Source organism: Alexandromys fortis, unplaced genomic scaffold (genome assembly GCF_014885135.2).
Source record: "Alexandromys fortis isolate MF-2015 unplaced genomic scaffold, M_Fortis_MF-2015_v1.1 scaffold_51, whole genome shotgun sequence".
Lineage (NCBI taxonomy): Eukaryota > Metazoa > Chordata > Mammalia > Rodentia > Cricetidae > Alexandromys > Alexandromys fortis.
Window position 1 is genome coordinate 6664912 of NW_026067925.1, and position 23513 is coordinate 6688424.

General features: G+C 47.4%; 1 protein-coding gene across 1 annotated transcript in view; it reads right to left on the minus strand.

Moving 5' to 3' along the window:
* Positions 1-23513, minus strand: part of Smyd3 (SET and MYND domain containing 3) — a 535421-nt gene that overhangs the window by 167693 nt on the left and 344215 nt on the right. The gene's annotated exons all lie outside the window — the stretch shown is intronic.

Genomic DNA, 23513 nt, shown 5'->3' on the forward strand with positions numbered 1-23513 from the left:
GATGCGATCTCAGTAACCTGCTGAGAGTTGCTAATGAGGATGGCAGAGAAGTCACAAGTGATAAAAAAACAAACAAACAAAAAAAGAAACAAGCAAGCAAACAAGAAACCAACTCTGAAGCCCTAGAGACGGACTGTCCAGACGTGTGATGGAACCGTCTTGGCTCAAATGAATCCGGCACCAGCAGGTACAGTTTGCTCCTGGTAACAGAGGACAAGGACAAAATGGAAACACGGGGGAAATAGACAAGTGTTTCAGTGTGGAACTTGCCATTTTACTTCAGCCAGGAGCCTAGACAGTGGTATTCCTCAGCCGAGAATGTGCATGGCGTTTGAATATATTCAAGCAATGCAGCCCCTGTCCCAAGGCCTGCAGTAGACAGAGCTCCTTCTCATCTTAGAAACCAAAAGCAGAGGATCGAGAGCAAACTTCAACCTCCAGCTGCCTACGTGACTGAACACGGCCCTGTGGGAAGCGCCTTCCGGCCCAGTGCAGAATGGACACCTGGGCCCCCAACCCCATAGCACCTCTAAGTCAGAAGCTCTCCACCTTGAGCTATAACAGGAGCTGCTGAGCCCAGGTTCTAGAGACAGGTCATTTGCTTCCCTAACAAATCCCCAGGACTGCCGATACAGCCGCTGCCCAGAGTAGACTGTGTGATTCACCGAGGTAGGGCTTTCATTGCTGGTTATTCTTTTCTCAATCGGCATTCTGCATCCGTCCCTTCTCTAAGCACATAAACAGGTGTGAAAGTCCAACACCTTCAACGCAACAACCTTCCCCACTGTCTTCACTGGGAATGGATGCGGCACGTTTCTCGGCCTTTCTGGACACACTGCTCTTTGGTCGCTCCATGCACACCCCTCCCCCCTTGCTCAAGTGGCTCAGCCAGCCTACTCTGTGCTCCTGTGAACTAGCAGTTCCCAGGGCAATGGGTGCTTCTGAAGACCCTGTTTCTCAGTTTCCTCCGATGGCTGACATTGTTCCCCCGCTCACACATTGCTCCCTTCCCTTGGGTTTTCCATCTTCTCTCTATCCTGGGGGCTCCTCCTGCGCCTCTCAATATCCCCCTGAAGTCTTGTTTTTGTTGAGGGATGTCTGCTCTCCTCTTAAGAGTTGGCGTTCCCTCGGGGACTATCCTTGTTCCTTTTCTCAGGCTGCGCATTTGCCTGCGAATTCTCAAGCATGCCTGTTTTCCAGAGATCGTCTATGCCCTAATGCCTCTCAAACCCAGACTTTTCTAAAAGTTCAAATGCATATGATGTCACAATTAGACACTGCGTTTGTCTAGCAGACATGTCAAAATTTCCCAGAGTGAACTCATGAACCTCCGCCTCACTCACGTCTCCTTCCTTAATTTTCTACTAACAAAAGGCTCCTCGGGTTATCCACACAAGCGGCCCTCATTCTCCTGTCCAGCTAGATCCCAAGCTATCCAAATCACCCCAAATTCTACCTAACAAGTGTCCCTTTGTTCCCACATCCATGACCACCACTCCAACACAAAACAATGCATCATCCCATCTGAACCAGTACAATGTGAGTGCAATGTGGTGCCTACATCCTGGCCTCTTCACCCTTGGTTCTACTTAATCTCCACACTGCAGACAGAGTTTCTTTGTGACTTCAAATGATAATTCTCTAGAAAAGCTGTAAAATGGTTTGCCACTGTTGCTGAACTAAGTTTTCAGCTCTGGCACATTTTCAGTATTCTTTCTCATGTTCTGTTTTGCTTTGTTTGTTTTTTTTTTTCAAGACAGGGTTTCTCTATAGCTTCAAAGCCTGTCCTGGAACTAGTTCTTGTAGATCAGGCTGTCCTCGAACTCACAGAGATACTCCTGCCTCTGCCTCCCTGGTGCTGGGATTAAAGGCGTGCGCCACCACCGCCTGGTCTTTCTCATATTCCGAGTTCTAATAATGTAGTAAAGTATTGACTAAACTGCAGATTTGAACCATCATAAGGTTTCTTCTATCTAAAAATCTATAGTATATTCCATGTTCCTGGAAAATTATTCATTATTAAAACCCCTCATCAGTATTCTATTTTTTAATCTTTCCTAAGACTATTGCATTCAGGCCCCTTTCTGAGTCCCCTTCTGCTTGAACCAACCTCAATTAAAGCAATGCTCTTCTTCTAAACTTGTCCTTGCACTATTTAAAAGTAAAACCTTGAGTCCCTAGTGCTGAGACTCCTATCTGCATCAAAATATGAAGCCTACTACAGTTACTTTCAAGTACCATACATCAAACAAGCAGCACACGCCGCTGGCAGGGTGGATGAGGTAGCTTAACAGTTCAGAATCACTTTTTATGTTTACTATGTTCCTGCTGATTTTTAGACAAGCAACGGCATATGCTTATTTCAGAGCACGATCAGTCTCCAGGTCATTCCTTCAGCAAGCTCAGGGAGGAGACGCTGAAATTGTATTTGGTGATGGTGAGGACTGCCATTTGCCTGTGCTAACAGCTTTCTCCATCCTTAGAGAGAAGGAAACTAAGGGACCCTGGCATTGGAGAACTGTCCCTTTCCTAAAAGGACATGCCCTTGTTTCCTGACACTCAGACCAGCAGCCGTGAGATACATTTCTGCCTCGTCCAACTCTGCAGCATCCCGTAGCTGGTCCCAGTCTCACAGACCTGCTTTCACAGCCCCTCCTGAGACCAGCTGCTTTTATATACTGCCGTAACATCAGAAACAAAGTTATGCAGATTTATAAGGCCAGTGGTAAACATTCTCATTGGCTGACTGAAACGTGGAGTGTTTGGGTATTTCCATGGCTCTCTTAAAAAAGGCTTTATAACCTAAGAAGCCCTCCTCCTACACCATCTAAGACAGAAACTTCCATTTTTCCACTCTTGGTTCTCCTTGGGTGACCTGGAGACACCTGCAGCTCGGTGGGCAGCGGTGTGTCAGCACAGCGATGACAGGCTGAGTGCCTCGAAACAGGACGTGTATGAGCCTGGGCAAGCTGACCCCAGGCCTACTGTGCCGTCCAGATAGCAGACAGGGCACTGGCTTGAGTCGATATGGCAAGCTGAGAGTCAAGAGATAAAATGAGCACATCTGCATTTTACATAAATGTCAGGGCACACGTTGTGGGGCAAGCTGGCTCTCTGTGGAGGAGCAGACCTCATTTCAAGTTAGTCATCACTTGTCACCAAACAGGAAAACGCTGACAGATCTACCCCAGATAAGGTGAATCACGCCGGTGTGGGAAACAGACCAATGTTTATGATGAAACCGGCTTTGTGCTCAGGCCTCCAAGCACGGCACAGGCCAGTGCCCCTAGACTGGAAGAATCCAGATGTTTCTGTGATCTTCCACTGAAAACTCAGAAGAAAACGAAAACAACACAGGGCATCCCAAGGTGGTGAGTGTCTGTCTTCGCTGTATTCGAGAAATGTCACCCTCAGAGCACAGGGGTCCCTGAGGAGGCTAGATATCTAGGGTTTTTTGTTTTTGTTTTTGGTTTTTTTTTTTTTGGTTTTTTTGGCCATCTACATCCATCTACCCTTTCAGAAAGTGGACAAGAGTCATATTTACAAAGAAAAAATTAGAAAATACCAAAAGTGAGACCTTGAGACATAGCTCAGCAGTAAAGTGTCTGCCCAGAAAACAATCAACCCTGGAGGTGAGAGGATGGAGAGATGGCTCAGCAGTTACGGGCACGCATTGCTCTTGCAGAGGACCCAGCATCTCCATGGTGGCTCACAACCATCCATAACTCCAGTTACACGGTATTCTTCACCCTCTTCTGACCTCAATAGCATCAGGCATGCATATGGTGCACACACATGCACACAGGCAAAACACTCAGACACATAAAATAAAATTTAAAGTCATATAAAAACCGAAATTAAAAACATAGAGGTCTAGAAAACCCATCATTGAACAAAAAGCTGAAGGAAGTAGAGGCGAACAATCAGTAACAAGCAGCAGCCATTGGACCTTCCTATGAGCAAAGCTTCGCATTGAGAATTCCCCGTGTTCTCCTAACGCATCTCATGGCATAAGCTTCCTCATCTCTGCAAAGAAAAAAGGACCCAGAGCCCTGCCCAGGCTCTCCTGCGAGAGACCTGCCCACAGTGGAGAAAAAACTTCAAGCTGGTCCTTCTGATCTCAAGTCTTGCTCCTGGCACACCAGAGCCCAGGACGGCATATACCATGAGAGATGTCATCGTTTTCACTATCCAAAAGTTCTATAGTACAGGGGTAGAAGAGACTGTTGGTGCTATCAAGGACTTCCCAGAATCATTCATTATAGAAGCATACCTGGGTCTTAAAAAACAAAATAATCAAAATTGTGTCCCAGACCCTACCTTCAAAATGTGAATTATTTAACCCAGCATAGGGCAAGAAGCTCTGTATTTAGCATGCCATGCGAAATGTGTGAGAACCAGGGTTCTGCCCCCCTCCCCAAGCCAACAATCATGCAGATAAATTAACAGGGGGCAGATATGACTTTACATTACTAAACAGAACAGCAAGCCAAACCGAAGTTTCACACACACAAACACCAGCCCTCTCAACCAGTACTGCACATAAACACCAGTCCCCCCAATCAGAGCTGCACACACACAAACACCAGTTCTCCCCAAGAGCTGCGTACACACACACACACACACACACACACACACACACACACCAGTCCTCCCAATCAGAGCTGCACACACACAAACACCAGTTCTCCCCAAGAGCTGCGTGCACGCGCGCGCGCACACACACACACACACACACACACACGTCCTCCCAACCAGAGCTCTCTGACACAGAATGCAAAGTGCAAAAGACTCTGGAACAGGACGCTCGGTCTGCCCCTGGCTCGGCCTCTCTTGGGTGTGCAGTCTTGGTCAAGTTATTGCTCTTTCTCTGAGTCTCAGTTTGGCAATTATCAAAGAACATTCATATTACAGAGCTGCTAAGTATCAGGGAAAATTAGGTAAAATCTGAATATTGGCTGCTCTGAGCTAGGTGTCAATAGTCGGTCAATGCTGTCTATGGGATGATGTCTGTTCTCTTGAAAGTCAGCCACCTATGCAGACTTTCTTCAAGCAGATGTTGGTGACTGTCCTTGGAGCATCCACCCTTTCCCCCACCATTCTGCCGCCCACTGCAGCATCCATGCTATACAGAGGAGTTGTGATGAAACAAGCCAATCAGCTATCACCCAGCCTCGGCAACGTAGTGAGTTTCAGGGCAGCCTGAGCAATAGAATGAGAACTCACCTCAAATAAAACAAAATACTTTTTGTGTGTGTGCATATTAAATAAACACAGGTGAAAATGTGGCCTTGAAAAATTAAACTACTAGAAAACATGAATAGGTCAAATAAAACACACATTTATCTAAACGTTCTTAATAGTCATTAATCAAACACTCATGTTCGGTGACACCACATCATAGAAGACCTCTTTGAGAAGCTTCTATGGAGACTGCTGATAATAACTACCATTGTTTTTGGCTGACAGTGCACTTTTGCCTTATATAACCACTGTTCATCTTCACTGTGAGTCAACAGCAGGAGGAACCATTGTCCTCAGTGAAAAGCAAGATGCTCACTGGGGCAGGGTGAAGCAGGAGGTCTACTGTCGGGTGCTTCCTCCAGGCCATTCCCATGCAAACGGGAATCCTCACCCCCTTCTCCAGAAGATCAGCACCTCCAACACCAGGAAGGAAGCGAAGACTCAAGGCAGTTGAGTATCAGTGTTGAGACACAGAAGCCCAAGGGAAGGGCTGAGATCTGAGGCCTTGCCCATGGAGGATCGGGAGAGCTGGGAAGGGGCCAGCCACACCCACAAGCTCCAAGCCACCCTGCTGAGCTCCCAGCCTTCTCTGGCAGGCACTAGCTGGCAATGCCGGGCAGCCCAAATGCTCCCCGAGTCTATGTGTAAGACCTGAAAACAAGAGTCTGCAGACAAGAAAATCCACGGTGTGGCATTCCTCCAGGGAAAATGTTATGCTGGGCTGGGGCCAGGTCTGCAACACCTGTGAGCAAGTGGATTCCAGAAGGCAGAGTCATGGGCTGCCTCATCTAAGGCTTGGCTCACTGGGTTCCATCAAGAGAAAGGAAGATAAGAAGACATCTTCCAGCTAACAGCCCGCACTTAAGTGACATCCATTCATCTCTCATCTGCCTCTGGGAAAGGCAAGATCAGTAGCCCTCAGTCAAGAGTACAACGAGACGGACATGGTTCCTATAAGGACACAGCTCTTATATGTTACCCAGAGATGATGACACCACATGAGGACCTACTGCAACACAGTCACTAGGTTGCTACTATTTCAAGATGAAAGAAAAAATCAATTCGGTGATGATGTGGAGAAACTGGAACCCTCACGTAATGCTGAGGAGTATGTAGAACAGTGCGGCTGCTATAGAAAACAACCTGGGAGTTATCAAAAGTTAAACAGGGAATCACGTGGATTCTCAGCGCTGCTGTTCCTAGGAACATGCAAAACACCATTAACAGGAGACTGAACACATAACCACATCAGTGCTCACAAAAGCACAATGATGGTCCAACAGGCAGAGGAAACAGCCCAAGCCCCTATCAACAGACGAATGATAAAAAAAATGCACTACACACACACACATAGAGACAGACAGACAGACACACACACACACACACACACAGGGGATTCAATCACAGGAGAAAGTTCTGACACGTGCTGCAGTGTGGATGGACCTTGAAGACATCATGCCGCCGTGTAAACAAAGACAAACACCGAACACCAAACACTGCGTGATTCCACTTACCCCGAGTTATCAAATACATAATGGGACACAGGGATTTTGTTTTTTGTCGGGCAATTAGAAGTTTTACACACAGCAGTCATGGCCACACAAGAATACAAATACAACTCATGGCGATGAGTCACATTCTTAGAAATGATTAAAATGGAGGCTGTGGACCGCAGCTGGTGGCCAGGCACATGCCTAGCACGAGCCAGGCTCTGGATTTGATCCTCAGCACCCAGACAATGCAAAACAAACAGAAAAGGCCCCAGGAGGTTAAAGCTACACATTTTGCTACATACATGCATGTCGAATCCCCACAAAATTTAACAGAAAACACAAACGACCAAACGTAAAATCAAAGCATATGCGGAAAATCCCATCAAAGCTACAAGGATAATGAGATTACTCAAAAAACACAAAGATTGAGTCTAAGACAAAGGCCTTATTTCCTTGTTATATGGAGGTGTCACTCAGTATACAGCACTTGCTTAGCCACAGGAGGCTCTAGGTTCCAATCCTGGCACCTCTTTTAAAAAGGAAGGAAAAGAATCATATAGGGTTGGGGGCTGGAGAGATGGCCCTGCGGTGAAGTGTACTGTCAACTCTTCCAGGGGACCCGGGTTCAATTCCCAGTATCCACTTATAGCCCACAACTGTCTGTAATTCTAGTCCCAGGGATCTGATACCTCCATGGGTACCAAACATGTATGTGGTACACATACATACATGAAGACAAAGTGTCATACATATAAAAATTAAAAGATGCCGTACCTGGTACTATTGTTGAAGTCAAAAACCTCAGACTAGACAGATTATGGGCCCTAAGGGAAAACCCACTACTATTATTTTGCTAAATAAACAAATAAAATAGCCTGAATGGCATGTCACTATACTGACAGACCAGAGCGTCACTCAACCTCATCAAAGAAGCTTCTTCATGCAGTAGACAGCAATTAACACAGGGCCCCACACTGGTCAACTGAATGACAGACTTTGGAGCACCCAGCTCTGCTTGGAAGGTCTAGATCGTTCCCTTCCTCTCAAGGCTCAGGGAACCAGAAGTGGTGGATGACTTCACAGAAACAGCAGTTTCTAGACCCAAGAGGGCAGATACACATATGAATTCACAGAGACTGTGACAGCATTCACATGATCTGCGCAAACTCAAGCTAGACAAAATCCCAACCCAGAGGAGGAACGGGAAGTAAGTGGACAAGAAGTTCTGCCCATAACCAAGAAGATATTTGCAAGGACTAGCTACTGGGAGAGGGAAAGTCAGTTTTCTTCAACAGAGCGACACTGGGTGCATCAACCACAGCCCAAGGAAGGCCCCGTGCTCGGAAGCAGTTGGCCAGCACAAATGGGACTCCATGAGTTCTGTAGTTGCTGTTTGTTTGTTTTTCTATGAGAAAAGTTGAGCCTGTAGGGAAGGTAAAGAGGATCTGAGAGAAGTTGGGGCAAGAGAAAGATAAAATCAAACTATATTGTATGAATATGTTCTGTCTCAAACTCTCAAAGACAAAAACAACTATCTTAAGGTTACTATTACAGTGATGAAACACCATGGGCAAAAGCAAGCTGGGGAGAAAAGGGTTTATACTTCCATATCACTGCTTATCTTTGGAGGAAGTCAGGATGGGAACTCAAGCAGGGTAGGAACCTGGAGGTAGGAGCTGATGCAGAGGCCATGGAGGAGTGTTGCTTACTGGCTTGATCTCCATGGCTTGCTCAGCCTGCTTTCTTATAGAGTCCAGGACCAACAGGCTAGGTGTGGCACCACCCACAATGGACTGGCCCTCTCCTATCAACCACTAATTTAAAAAACGTCCTATAGGTTTGCCTATAGTCTGATTTTATGGAGGCATTTTCTCGGTTGAGGCTCCCTCTTCTCTGATGACCATGTCTTGTGTCAAGCTGACATAAAACTAGCCAGCACATAACATTCTTTTGTAAAGACCTATTTTAAGTACATTATTTACTGGCATAAACTTCATGAAAACCTCTTACAGGTGGTACCATTACCTTCATTTTGAGGCTAGTGATCCCAAGGTACACAGTGCTTAAATAATTTGTACAAGGTCACATGGCTAGGAGTTACCAAATCCTGGATTTATACCCAGGAAGCTGGGACTGCAGAAGTGACATATTTAAGGACGAAGCTGTGGCTAGAGGAAGACAGGAGGAGGGTTAAGGTGAGAGACGTGCGAGCGATTACAGGCTAAAGAAACGAGAGCGATAGGGGTCAACGAAGCCAACAAATTCTTATTTCAAAGTCAAACACAAACTGCTGAATAAACAGTACAGAACTCAACTGATCTTTTAAGCTCGCCCAAATCTCTTCTAGGGAAGCAATAAGGGAGAGATACCAGGTCTGAGGCTGTAAAATCTGGTTTTCAATCCTGACTTGATTACTTATTTTGCTTCTTTCTTCACTCACGAGCACCTGTTAACTCTGCAAGGCACCTGGCAATGTGCCGTGGGCTGTCTTAAAGTCTGAGTCCTCGGTCCCCCGCTCTAAAACGCGAATAACACATCTACCTCATGAGGTTGGTATGAAAGTCACAGATGAAGGGCGTGGCCACTCCTGACTCCTAGCTGGCAGTTAATAATCGCTGATTGAGGGCGGGCTCTTGCCCAATTCCTCGGAACAAGAATTCTTGATAATGATTAAGATACATAAATCTCGGTGCTTGCCTTGTCAATGGAGGCATTGTGAGCGCCAGGCTGCAGACAGGCGGCCACAAACGGCTGCTTAGTTCCTTCTGCCCCGCCCTGTTTCCTACCCTCAAGCCAGGCAGATGGGACTGCGAGAAGTCAGTTCTGTTCTATTCTTCCCAGAAGAGGAGGAGATAGAAAAAGGAATGCAGAAAAAGAGGCGAGAGAGGATTTTTATTTAAAAAAAAAATGGAAAAAGGACATGAAGACAGAGATTGGAAGCCATTCTTGTCCATCTCTTCCCCAGTATCTGGTTCTGTCTCTCTGTGTGGGGGGCTGCAGGGTTCCCACCTTCCATTTTTCCCTACTATGACCCAGAGTGTCTCAACCAAAGATGACATGAATATTCTCAAACCCTAAACACCTTCTCTGGGGAACAAAAAGGTGTGTTCCCCCCCCCCCCCCCACACACACACACAACACACACACAAACAACAGACCTTTTATTTGGCAATGCAGCCAACAAATTTAATTAAAGAATTTCGTGTCGAGGCTATTCACTCGCCAAGATAACAGAGATCTCAAGCGCAAGCCTGAGAGTTCTATGTCCATTGTTGATAACTCACTAAGTCCATCTTGACTAGCCTCCTATAGGAAGGCGATGGGCATATTCGGTATTGCCCGCTGTCAATGGCTACTTATTAAACCCTTTAACTGAGCTTGCGATACACAGAAAGCTGGGAAGTGAGACGACGGCATTCTATATCCCACGTGGACTGAAAGCACAGGTCACTGCTTTGTTTCATCCAAGTCAAGTAGAAATCGGTTTTTTCAGTCCTGTGATAACACAAAGAGGCCCCTACTACTCAGCTGCATATTCGCAGCCACGCCCCAGGGAAGAAAGGTCTGGTGTCCCGTCTGATGGAGGGGGCAGAGATGGTACCATGCGCTCCTAAGGTCCCTACAGAACCACTCTTAGGGCTGTATCAGCTCCAAATACTGCATTCCAACTTCTTCACCTGAACATCTCCGAACTTGATAGTGAGAATTAAATGACATCCCAGAAAGCGCTGCTGGTCGGGGAGCTTTATGTCAATCGACGACGAGTTACATCAAAAGCGGGTCCCAACACGCCTGCCTGCCCACAACTTCGGTTCCCATAAGCACCTTCTCTTCCTGCCAACCCAGCTGCCACCTTCCAGGCTGTTGGCATTTTGTGAGCTTCTCCCAGCGCTGGGTGCTGTGGGAGACAGTGCTGGACTTCATTACTAGAACCGAGGGATATGAAGACGATCCCATTGTGGAGCTAGGGGGTCTTGATGCTAGGCGTTCTTCCCCAAATCAAAGAAGCATGCCTCTTTAATATCAAGATCGCGGCTCTGCCAGCTGTGGTTAGAAGCTAGGAAGGAAGAATTCTGCACAGCGATGACTAACGTGTTATGAGAAGACTGGAAGTGTCTTCAGTGTTTTCCGTGATCCCGCTTCTCAACTGCAAATGAGAGTCAGGCAGAGGTCATGCCTGGGACTGGTAATCTTCAGGCCTGAAGACCCTTCAATAACGAATATTCCCAGATTGCTCCTGCCTTTGCATGGCACGGCTCACTCTCTGGGGAGCTGGCAGCTACTTGGCACAGGGAAGAGAGAGACCTGGGCTCCACTGGAAGCCTCTTTCCTCACTTTAAAACAAAGGGTTTAGACAGTCTCTAGCACATCCCTTCTACTGTGGTTGTAGATAGTCCTGGGAAGACACTGGGCATGGATAGTGTGTAACACTATCTCCGGCCCCTCCCACATCCTTCCACATCGGCCTACTTGCAGAGTCTCTAGCCCTTCAAGGATTGCATTTCTAGACCCAAACCTATGGTTGCAGAGTCAGCACCAAGTTCTCTACAACCTTAAGCAGGAAGGCGAGCTTGCTCGGCCAGGTGTGAGGAAAGACATCACACCTGGTCTAATGGGCATCAAGGCCATTCTTCTAGTGCCTTCTCCACCTGTTCCCACTGCAGGGCGCACACACAGTCATCTCGGTGGCACACTGGACAATGTAAGTGGGCTCAACAAAGAGAAATGAGGTGTGAAGAAAAGAGGAAGCTCATCAGTAGAGAGGGTTGGCAGATGGGCCTTACAAGAAGACAGTAAAGGACAAAGAAATCTCAAGTGAAGATGTGCAGACACACAGAGGTGCTGGAAACAGGACAGCGAAACACAGCAGGGGGCCACAGGGTTCCAGTTCCCACTCCATCCCAACACAGAGTTCTTACCTACTCTCAAAAGCCCTGCCGGGGCATCAAGTGCATCTATGCGACCACAGCGCCATCTAGTGGAGTGGTGGAATTTTTTAAAATGACCTAGTCAGAATCATTCAGGACCAACTCTGTATTGATAAGATTCCAGGCAATAAATTCAGGTGACAGAATGTGCTGCCAATAAACAGGTTGAGCCTAAGTTCACAGATTTTATGGGTTACTTCTTCTCAAAACGAGAGAGATATAACTACGTTTTGAATTCCACACGATTTCCTCTTCACCCCCTTGGGCTCAGCTAGCACCAAGACTTTCAGTGAAAAGTCACACAACACTAACATGGGCTTATTATACAAGTGAGTCATTAAGTCCTAAGTTCCTCTTCTGCTGCTTTTGACCACACATGATTTCGCTCACGAACTACCCAATAACAACTACAAGAGTGTCAATTTCTCTGTTAATATTGGGACATGGGACCCAACCAGTGCCATTGACTCTTCTGTGTCCTCTGGTACAAGCTCTGGGGAGCAGAACAGGACAGGGGCAAAGGTGCGTACTATAAACTGGCATCCGGAACCGTGGACTCGGTGTTTAACCCGTGTCTTGTCTCATTCCCACATGTAAAGTAGGAGGTGCCGCTGATGTCACAGGGCTGCGTGGGGGTTACGTGAGAACCGGGCATACTGGCAGCTCGGAGATGCAACCCGTTCATTCCTTTCCTGTTGCCCTCTGAGAAGTCTTGGAGAGCAGTACCAAGTCTCAATTCCAGTCAGGCTGTCACAGTAAGACTTTCCCCTTCTAAAAGAGAGAGCAGAAAAGCCTTCTAAATTCCTGGTTCTCAAAGCCACCCACCCCCAACCCAGTTTCTACTTGAAAGTCGACCAATTAATGAGCCAAGGGTGAAGATGGAATCCTGCCAGCAGGGCACCGGGAGAGTCCATAACACTGTGACTTTAATTCATGGGTACTGTAATCCTGTGGGCTAAAGGACTGTAAACGTTGTTCTGCTTTTTCTTCTACTTCAAAGGAAACAACTTAATGGCCACGAGTTACAGTTCCTTCCACACAGTGTAACTAAGAAACACAACTGTTTCTGGTATGGTTTCCAACCTGGCTCCCTTATTAAAAGAACTTCAAGGCAAGACTTTTAAACAAAAGAACTTCTCCAGGCTCCTGGACTTCCTCATGCAGAAGGAGTCACTGCCCTTAGGAGACCTGAGAATTGGGGTCCACACTGAAGGTTCTACAAGGTTGAGACCTGATTAAGCACGGGCTGGAGCAATTCCTAAAATGTGGAGGCCACCCATATGGATACTGCCGGAGACAAACAATGGGGACAGTAACATCTTTAATGGATAATACCCACAATGGTGCAAAGGCCAGGCATGTTGGGGTACAACTACAACCCCAGCACTGGAGGTTGAGATGAGAGAATTCAGAGTTTGAGGCTTGCTGGGCTATATATAGCAAAACTGTCTCAAAAACAAAACAAACAAAAATGAGTGGGAGGAAGTGTTACACAAATACAGACTCTTCCTAGTCTAACAGGAAAATCTCAGAATATTCTCATCGGCCCAAGAAGCAGGATATAAAACCCAGCTTTTCTTCACGGTAACAAAGCAGCGCTGGTGCCGGGAAGCAATCGGCATGCAGCAGAGCGATTTGGTTATCGAGGCCTGGCTTGATGTGCAATCTGAATTTCTCAGTTCACCACTTAGCAAGCTTTCAACAACTTCCTCAAGCTCTGGTTTGCTCATCTGAGTGGGGAGAGCCCTCATCTCTACAAGGGGTTATCACAAAGCAAAGATTAGAGGCATAGGGGGTGAATACAGCCTTGGGGAGTTCCAGTCCTCGGGCATGCTAAAAGCAACCAGTCACCGGGCCAGGCTGGAGGACTCGAGGAGGCGGAGTCAAATGACACACTACACAAAACATAAGACCCCAATGATCTGTTTACCATTCTGTCTTCTCAAACAGATTCTGACAAAAACCTGCACAGGAGAAAGGACGTGGTAAATGTCAAATTCTTCTCACTTCCAGCCAGTTATCATGTGGTATCACTGGATAAAAATATAACAGTGTGTGTGTGTGTGTGTTAAGGCAGGATACTGGAGAAGCCAGTAAGTGTCGAGAGACAGCTCAATACGGGTCCCACTGCGTCTCTGTTCCCATCAAGGGCAGCTAGAGCTGCCCCTGTTTTCCCAAATGGAGATCTTGACTGAATAGGGAGAGCCCTGCCTTTCCCATACATTTAGAAAATAGGACTGTGATACACAAGCCATGTATAATTCTGATTACTCTTGAGGTTGTTTTAAAAAGGAATTATGAAGGTGAGTGGCAGGGTGCTCATGGAGCCTGTGGAAGGCCCTGGATAGCAAAACCACAACCAACCAAAAGGAAACCGGATTCAGCTGAGGGCTTTCTGACACGCTGCGAATCTAGGGACGCTTAAACTGCGGGCAGGTGCCGACCTCCGACCGGTGGCACAGCAAACCTCTGTCTTTCGGCCCACTGGGCATACAGGTGGCACAGACGACGGAGGAGGCGCGTCTCAGCCGCTCCCAGCACAGACCACAGACTGCGCTGGCTTTGCCAGCACGGCCAACACAGTGAACACACAGGGCAGAGCTATCGGTGATCTGATGGCGGACAAGATGAAGGGATGAGGGGGCTCTGAGACACAAAAGCAGTGTACCGCGGTGGAGTTCAAAAGCAGAGAGAACTGCCACGGGAGGAGGTCAGGGGTCACAGACCAGATGCCTTCCCGCTCTCTCTCACTCCCCTTTCTTGCTTTCCTACTTATGCTTTGCTGGGAGGAGCGTCCTCTGGGATCCAGCACTGAGGGAAGATGTGATACCCCCCCCCCATACACACACATACAAAGAGAGTGTTAGTGGAGCTCCCAGCAACACAGGCCGGGCCTCGCCAACTTCCCCTACAACTCCACCCCACAGGCTAGCTGAGCAGAAGGTCGGCTGCATTCCCCAAGACCACCTTTGTCCTGTTCAATCCATCAACAGCCAGAGCTTAAAGGGCCCGGGCTTCTTTCTGACTTGTGGAGAGTTTCTAGACGTTCAAGGTGTGATGGGAAGGTCAGGCTGCGGTTGCAGGCCTGTAATGCCAGGTACCTAGAAGACTGAAGAGGAGGCTCATTACTTAAGGCCTGGTCGGGCTATAGAGCGACTTTAAGACCAGCCTGGGTAACACAGGGAGAACTTGTCTCGAAATTTCCTGTGGCTCAAGGGTAGTTTGGGCAGCGTGGGTAAGGCCCCGAGTCTGGTCCCCAGCACTCAAGGTTACCAAACAACAAAAAATTAAATAGAATGAAAACAAGCATATGCCATAAACATCTCCCATGAGACATAGTGTTTCCCCTTCCCGGGAATACCCAGAGCACCCAGGGTCAGATCATGGTCGGCCATCTTCGTAAGTGGGTAGTCTTCTGATTCCACCCGAGGAGGGGATGGGGATTGAGAGCCGGATGGGGAGGCAGCGGTCTGGGTAGAAGGACACTCTGTTTTTTTCATGAATGCACATGCATACCAGAGAAGGTAGCTGAGCTTCAGCCATCCTGCTGTAGCCTAAACCCACAGGTGGTCACTGGAACCAAGGTCAACACTCCCATGTCCCGCCAATGTACAGTGGTGCAGTAGAGGAAGGCATGCGCGCGTGCTCTGAGACAGTACACTGTCTGCCACAGGGAGGGTGTCTAAGCCGCAAGGGCAACAACCACCACTAGACTCTGGAAGAAAAATGGCGCTGTCCTGGACAGCATTTCCTCCAGACCTACCACAGCACAGGCTCTAGAACCCAGACTAAAAAGGCACCGTGGGAGGGGAGGCAGACCCCAAAGCCTTCTTCTACAAACCCCCTTGGAGTCAGCGAGAGCTGAATGAGACACAGGACTGGAATTTTACACTAAACGAGGCTAATTTTAACAGCCAGACTGTGGCGGGGAAATCGGGACAGCTGACCAAAATTTCAACAATATTCAAAATAGGGGCAGTGAATACAGACATGAGAGCCATAAAGATCCTCCCCCCTCCAAAATAGCCTAAGAAGGCAGCATTTCAATACCAGCACCAGCTCCCTCATCTGGTGCTCTGGGCTTCACATAAGGGGAAAGAGCGAGGGAAGAAAGGGAGACAAAGCAGGAGGGGGAAAAATACCATGGGAAAAAATACCAGGGAATTTTCTAATCCCAAAGCATGAGATTAGAATATATTGGCATTACAGTAGTTAGTTAGTAGATAAGCTATACAGGGAGGTGATTTTATTTAAAAATAAATGAAGCGAAGCCAGCCCATCCCTGCCTGTCAAATGGTGAAAACAAAGTAACGTCATGGCAAGCCCACCTTTGAGGATGACCGCTGTCAAGAGAGGCCATCACAAGGAGCCCAGCCGTGGGGTAAAAGTGTGGTCCCTCCACTTCTCTCTGCCTCTCCTTACCTGATCGCAGGGCAAAAGAGGCAGGGCTAATGAATGAGAAATCACCAACTTAAATGACAAAGAAGCATGAGCCATGTTTGGTAGCCCCTAAGTCCTGGAAGAAGCCTTGTCCCTATCCACGTGACCTTAGCACAGGTGCAGGGGAAGCATCCACTCTTGCCACCACAGCCATGGCTGAAGGTGCCAGTCCTTCCTGTACCCACACAGGAATAAGACACACAGGCCAGTCAGGGAGAGCCAGGGTCACCTGAGCAGGGAAGGGCTTAGTGTGGGTTTCTGGGAGGCGCGCTCAGGTACTTTTTCCAGTCATTTTCTAAACCCAGTGTAGAGAGCGCTGCATGAAATGCAAACATGCATGAACGCCAACATGAGTGAATGCCAACACTGTTTTTAATGCATGTTCAGAAATTCAGGGCTGGGGGAATAGTTGCCTCTGCAGCCTTCCCTCCCTCTCTTGGGCAGTACTTCACGGCCCCAGGCTAAGCAGGGAAACAGCCCTGCTCACAAAGCCTGTGCTGATGGCTGGTTCTGAGTTTCACACTGAGTGAATGCCAATCATTTGTTTGCAGATCCAGTACCTCTCTGTGGCCCTGCCCCCTCAGAAAATTATAAACCACCGGGTTAATTCTGTTTAGGTCTGCAGAGGGCAAATCCCCGAGACAGCACCTTCCCAGGTACCACATTCTGCACTGGATTAACAATCTGGTCCCTGAGTCATAGAGACTCAGGTTGCTAGCAGTGTGACTTTGGACAGGCCATTAAGTCTCCTGGTTTCCTACCTCTGGCTGAAAACCAAGGAAAACAGAGTTGCTAGGAAATGCCTGGCCCCGTGCAGTCTCCACACTGTGTGTGTTGATGGTGACTAACGCGGCAAGGCTCACAGAAAATGCACGGGAGTGAATGACCTTGAGCTGCGTGGGCAGGCCGCGTTCAAAGCGCTTTCACAGAGTGTCCTTCGCGATGAGCACACTGCTCCAGGCAAAGTGCTAAATACCCGTGGGCTCCCACAATGGGGCAAACGCGAGCACAGAAAGGATTACTAGTTTGTCTACGCCGCTTTTGATGCCGAACAGGCCGAAACTAGAGATCATAATTATTCTACAGTTAAAGTGCACTTTCCATTTCTGGAAAGAGTCTTGTGATCCTGATTTTAATGCATTTTAAAATAAACTATGAGATTTCGCTTTCCTTGAAGTCATGGAAATATTTATGAGTGCATGTTTTTAATCGACACTCTAGTTATGCTGAAACATGTTTACATGCATCTATAAATACATACACAGATATATACACACACGGGGATAATAAAGCAACAAATGATACTTGGTTTCATATGAAGTGGAAAGAATTTTAGATTTTAAGTAGATTGCATACTTCCAAAACTGAAGGTGACTAGCGTCTTAGGTCAGGTTTTAGTAATTCTTTGTATATAAAAGATCTTCCAAATTACACACTCTGTGAGTCTGTTACAAGGCTCTCTGGAGAACAGTAGTAAGAATATGGCGGGGAGATTAAAATTTCAGAAAGAACGGTGGAAATGATGCGTGTGGCTGTCCTGAGAGGTTTCGGGCATTTTTCTGGACTTCTAAGCATCCGAACACAGAATCAACATTCCTGTCCCCTCAGGCGACTATCTGCCTATGTGAGGACAAGGAAGGACTTTTAAAGCATGGCCTCTGATCTTGTCCCCACCCCGCCTCCCCAGCTCACTAGCAGGCCACATAGCAGAAGTATCGCCATTCAGAGAGGGAGCTCTCAGGTCCAGCACAACGTGCTACAAGAGCAGAAGGTGGCTTTTGTCCCTAGGCACAAGCATCTGCCAGAGCCAGCAGCCAGATCCCCAAGAGCCGGGCGCTCCAGGGCAGGGAGACTAAAATAAAGGCCATAAACGGCCTCTCTTCTTCATTTACTACTGCGCTGGTTTACTTAGAATGAGTGCTTGCGGGAGGAATCGGAGTGCATTTTTGGCAAGGATTTAACCAAATTATCTTTGCCTATTCATAGAATAAGTCGAGTGATGGAGAAAATCCAAATGAGGGAAGAGAAGAGAAGATGGGGGGGGGTGTTCAGGTCTCATCTTAAAATATGCCTGGGTTTACAGCGATGTAGACACACTCAAGGTTTAGAAGGTTCTAAGAGATGGCTGCTAGTCGGCATCGGACAGTATCTATGCCATGTCCTTGGTGGGTATTTGTGTCATCGACACAGACATTAGGATCAAGAGAATCAAGGGACAATGATGATCCCTCAAGAAGAGCTTCTTTGTCCTTGTTTCTGTGAGTCCAAAACAAAAGATTAGAGAATGTCTCTCGTTGGAAGGGCTGTAACAGGCTGCTGCGGTTTGGATCTGGCTTGTTCCCTCAAGGCTCCTGCCCTGATGTCATGGCACCTGAAGGGTGTGGGACCTTTAAAAGGCAGGGGGAGAGGAGTGGGGGGAGGGAGAGAAGGGTGGGAGGAGGGGGAGGGAAATGGGAGGCTGGGAGGAGGCAGAAACTTTTTTTTTCCTTTTCTCAATAAAAAAAAAAAAAAGAGAGTCAGGCATAAGAGGAAAATGACCATCACCGCCCTTCCGAAGGGATCCCTGCTGGTCTTTCTTCGTAGTTGGGTCTGGCAGGCGAGGATTAGATCTTTTCTAAACGAGTAAGCCTGGAACTTGCCTGCCCTTTCTTGCTTCCTCCGTCACGAGCCCTTCCACAAATCTACACCAGGTGAGCTTGCCTGTCTAGGACCACACTAGAAGTCAGATAAATGAGACTTTCCTAATTTAGCCTCTCAGCCTCCACAAACCAGAGTGAGTACTCAGACTCGAGTACTTTGCTGAAACTGAAGTTACACAGACTGAGGCGCAGGCATCTAGAATCACGACCCCGAAGAGGAAGTCCTCCTTGCCCTCACCCGCCAGCCACGTGTAATCCAGAGATAGTAATGTTATTTCCTGCATCTGGTACAGCAGTCTGCGCTGTTACACCATGACAGGCCTACATAGAATCACAAGTTCATGCATACAGTACGGCAGAGGAGCCGCCACATTTTCTGACCTGACTTTCCCTGGGTCCCCTCTCCTTTTCTGATACAGAAATGAAGTTGGAGGACCTGCAGAGGCTAGGGAACAGGTACCAGTATCTTCTCCCTCCCAGCTGTAACTTCACACTAAGTCAACACTTCCTTTCGGTGTTCTGCCTGAGCCCAGGCTTCCTTGAGATTAGAAGGGCCACTCTGGAAGTCTGCCTGCGGTGTCAATCAGTACAGCGGCTTGAAACCTGGCACTGGGGTAGGCGGGGTCTGAATGTGAAATTTAAAGGCTGGGGAGACACAAATGCTTGCAATGCAAGGATGGGAACCTGAGTTCAGATCTCCACTATGGAGGTGAAAAGCCAGGTGTGATGGCATGCAGCTCTAAGGCCAGCACCGGGGTGGCAGAGGACAGGATCCCTGGGACTCCCTGTTGAACTGGTGAGCTCCAGGCCAGGTGAGAGAGCGCATCTCAAAAGCAACAGCAGAGAGCGATTAAAGAAGCCACCAGACATCAACTTCTGGTTTCCATGTATGCGGACAAACACATGGGTACACACACATCCACAATCCAGCGGACACATACAGAGAAAGAAAATGAGTTGCCGAACCAATCCACGTGTGAAATTTAGAAAGCGATGGAAGGAAGGACCAGGTAGGCCACTGTCCATCTGGAGGGGGAAGCCTTACTCGCTGAGGCCTAGCACAGCCTCTGAGCATTGGGAAACTGAGCCACAGGGTTAGGGCTTGAGGAGTCATGGAAAGCTTTGTACCCGCTTATTATCTGCTAGCGATTCTTTCAGCTGCGAGTTCACCTTGGTCTCCTCTACAAACTCAATACCAAACCAAAGGCCCAGAGATACCTCCCTCTCCCTTTAGAAATACTGGGCACCCAGCAACACAGTATCTCCTGCAGCTGCCCAGATCCCAGCTACGGGCAGCAATTAAAATGACCGATAGTGGCTACCAGTTGCTTGCTAGATGGCAGACATAAGTCTCTAATGCCAGTCCCAAACGCCTCCCTAAAATCTTTTATCTGTAACTATCGGCTAAAAGACATTTCTATTTTGCTTCTGGAGAGAAAAGGCCAACAATATGGAGAGCCCCATAAGGCCCACACACAGTGTTGACAAGGGCCCATTGTATGTCCTCAACAGATTTTCTTTCTGGACACTGTGAAAACCCATACTTGATAGCCCATTTATACTAAATTTACAGAATGATAAACAGAGAGTTGGAATTCTTAGCAGAGATACTGCCTCTGCGTTTGTCCCTGTGTTTGTCTCGTAGAACATGAGGCAACTATCTGATTTAAACAACTGGTGGTGCTGTGAATTCTCCAGCTGTTCCCCCGCGCTGGTTCTTTCCCCCAGGTTTGGGATTTCACCTCCTGGGGACATTAAGAGCACACGCAATCACCTCTACCAGCAGCATGTGCGTGCATGGGTCCCTGTGAGATGAATGCCAACGCAAGCAGGGAAATGTTCAGTCTGTGTCACTGCCACCATCTTGGTCCCCACAGCCCTCCTCACACAATCACCTACACCCAGGTAAGTGCTACTTCCCCTAGGGACCACCACAGCTGGCAAAATGCAGAAGGAAAACAGATCAAGGAAAAACACACACTCGTTATCTTCGACAATGACATTTATGCCTGTCACCCACCCACCCCTCAGGTGCACGCAAAAGGAAGTTTGTGGACAGTCCAGGATCCTGGAGCACATTCCAGGTGAACGGCACACAACGTCCTGGAAAGGAAAATGTGCTTTTAATTCACATCAAGGAAAAAAAAAAAAAAAGCGGGGAGGCGGGGCTGGAGAGACAGCTCAGTGGTTAAGATGGTTTTGTTCTTCCAGAGGCCTGAGCCCGGCTCCCAGCTCACACAGGGGCTCACAACCATCTATCGCTCCAGTCCCAGGGGACCTGATGCCCTCTTCTGTCCTCCACAGGCACCAGGCATGCATATGGTGCACATGCATTCATGTAGGCAAAACATCCATACACATGAAATAGAAGCTAAAAAGAGTTCAACCGTCTATTTTTAGGTACATATTATTTTCACTCTTCTCTATCAAAACAGCATGCTTATTATCTGAGAGGAACTAACAGGTACAAAACTGCATTTCCACAAGGAAAACACAGGATCCAAGGCCGTTTTTCAAATGTGCCAAGAAGACGGATTACACTTCCCGGGCTTTTTGTGTGTGCTTTAAATACCACAAACCTGCCACGGCAAGTATCTCCCATTCAAGACTAAGAGTTCATTTTTTATTCACATGCATAATTTTATTATGTAGCAGCAGGTACTGAATGATTTCTAGGCTGTAATGTAACAGTTATAGGTTTGATAGACTACATTTATTTAATTTTGAATTTGTGGGGCTTTTAGAAAAAAAAAAGATGAGGGCAATTTAACAACACAAGCCTGGCCAACACAGCAAGGATGAGGTCAAACGTGGCTGATGGGGAAATCACGAGCCTACAGGGGTATGCCATGCATGAGGCCGTCGGGCCCAGGCATCTGGAGAGGCCCTCTGGATATAATTCTGATATAATACATGTAATAGCGGATGAGTGGGAGGAGGGAAATTACACAGCGTGTCCAGACCACGCTGCAGAGGGACTGTGCGCTTTTCTTCACACCAAATGGTCATAGTCTTACTTTCTGAGAAAGCAGACTGGAGGCTGGACAATTGTACCCAAGAGGCCTATCTTGGTGTACAGATGACTAAAGATCCTTATTAACACATTTTTTTTATAAAACAAAAGATAAAGAGAAAATGCAGAGAGAAAAATCAGAATTGTCGCCTGGCATTCCAAGGCAGGGGAGAAACTGTTTTGTTACCAGGCTTGGGCCATTAGAAGGAGTTTACCTAGGCTAAGCAAAGACCGGCGGAGTGTGCGCCAAAGGCACCTGGTGAGCAGGCAGTTCTGGGGGCAATGGGATAGGGGTGTACCCTACCACATACTAACATTTTAGCCCCACTCACCATATTAACCTTAAAGCCTAGTTTCCCCCTGGGATGGAGGACAAAAGAGGCCCTCTGTAAAGCTACACTGCACACATGTGAAAAGGGCTGTGTCCCTAGAAGTAATAAATGCTGCCAGATACATGGACCTCTTTCATGTCCTATTAAAGAAATCATGAAGACACAGAATCTGGCCAAAGTGCAGGCAGCTCAAGAGAATACCCAGTTCCAGTGACCTGATGGAAATCCCTTAAGTTCAGCACTGATGAGAGTGTGTCCCCTCAGACAACTGTGTGACGGTCCTTATTCTCAAAACTGGGCATTGTTCAACACGTACCATTCTAAGGGGCCATCAAGTGCATTCCCAGTGCCATTCAGCCACCACCTCTCCAGTTCTAGAAACACCTCCTCTTGTAAAAGTGAAATGCTGGACCTCCCCAGACCTGGTAGCTGGCACTCAGCCCTTCTGTATCTACAAGCTTGGTTATTCCAGACATCTCGCATTTACCTGCCCTTGCCGGCTGGCTTGTTTCACCGGGTGTAATGTCTTCAGGTTTCCTCATGCTGTTGTATGCATCTGAATTTCCCTGCTGAAGGCTGAATTCCACTTTATGCACATATTGTATTGCCTATTGAAGGATGTACAGGCTGCATCCACCATTTGGCTAGCAGTGACTGATTCTGCTATGATAAATATGGACATATATGAACAAATATGTTTGAACCAGCTTTTCGAGCCTTTTGGGCATCTCCCCAGATACAGAATTGCTGGATCATGCAGGCCTATTTTTAATTTTTTAGGAACTGGACGGCACTTTGAAGTTAAGATCTGGAGCCCCGAGGAACCATTTCTGTTGACATGAGAGCTGGAGCCGTAAGCTGGCCATGCCGCGGAGATCCTATCTGTCTGTTGCAGAAACAGAAAGACATTAACATGCTGCCTATAAACAATCAGCATAATTCCAGGGAAGAAAACACGATGCTACAGTCACAGAAAAAAAAAAATATTGCAACACACATCTGAAATCTTTCGACACAGGAAACAGAAGCAACCTAAGACAAAAGAAGCCAGGGCATCTACAGAGATGGGTCAGGATGCCGAGATGAAGGCAGATTGAGGAGAACAGTAAGACGGTTAAGGGGAGACAAAGAAGGGTGCAAAGAGGAAGAAAAGGAAAGCAGGATTACACTAATGGAGGAAGAAAATACGAAGAGAAACGAAGGGAAATAACTTAGGGACTGTGTGGACAGTCAGAGGCCCCTTGTCTTGATGGGCTCACATTAAGAGCAGGGGGCAGGGTGTCTAACCTTTGTTTACAAATCTTTGTATGTGGCTAAGAACCCATTGCACAAGTAGTTGATAATGCAACTTTAACATAAGAGTGTTTCTGCTCAGTTAGATCAGAATAACAGATGCCATCTCATGCATGTTAAGGCTGTTTGGC